Source organism: Kryptolebias marmoratus, linkage group LG7, assembly GCF_001649575.2.
Source record: "Kryptolebias marmoratus isolate JLee-2015 linkage group LG7, ASM164957v2, whole genome shotgun sequence".
NCBI lineage: Eukaryota > Metazoa > Chordata > Actinopteri > Cyprinodontiformes > Rivulidae > Kryptolebias > Kryptolebias marmoratus.
In genome coordinates this window covers 2,915,246-2,916,005 of record NC_051436.1, presented here as the reverse complement: position 1 = coordinate 2,916,005, position 760 = coordinate 2,915,246, and positions in this window count along the sequence as shown.

Genomic DNA, 760 nt, shown 5'->3' with positions numbered 1-760 from the left:
GGGGGGGGGGGGGGAGTGTGCAGCTGCGCTCTGTGGGCCGCATGGAGTCCGACAATATTTAATTTATCCACCTAGGATGAAGAAAACTGCTTTGCAGGTAAACGTGCGGGCGGTGGTGAATAGTCCTAGTAGTCAACACTTTACTACTGGGGCTATTCACCACCAAAATGAGTGACTGAAAAAGTGACGGAAAATGTTAGAAATCGAGGAAAAAAGTGTGCAGCTGCGCTCTGTGGGCCGCATGGAGTCTGACAATTCTTAATTTATCCACCTGGGATGAAGAAAACTGCTTTGCGGGTAAACGTGCGGGCGGTGGTGAATAGTCTCAGTAGTCAACACTTTACTACTGGGGCTATTCACCACCAAAATGAGTGACTGAAAAAGTGATGGAAAATGTTAGAAATTGGGGGGAAAAAAGTGTGCAGCTGCGCTCTGTGGGCCGCATGGAGTCTGACAATATTTAATTAATCCACCTGGAATGAAGAAAACTGCTTTGCGGGTAAATGTGCGGGCGGTGGTGAATAGCCTCAGTAGTCAACACCTGACTACTGAGGCTATTCAACCACGGAGTGGAGGTTTACCCGGCCTACGAATATACCCTTCAGAACGTAGATAGATACCACTTTTTTTTGGCACTTAGAAAAATTGCGGTCAAGTTTGGCACTTATAAAAAGTCACTCAAAGTTCTTACTTTGAAACTTTTTGTGAGCTAAGTCGCTTGTCCAGCTGTGGTTGGCAAGCGTGTGCTGGGTGCCCACTC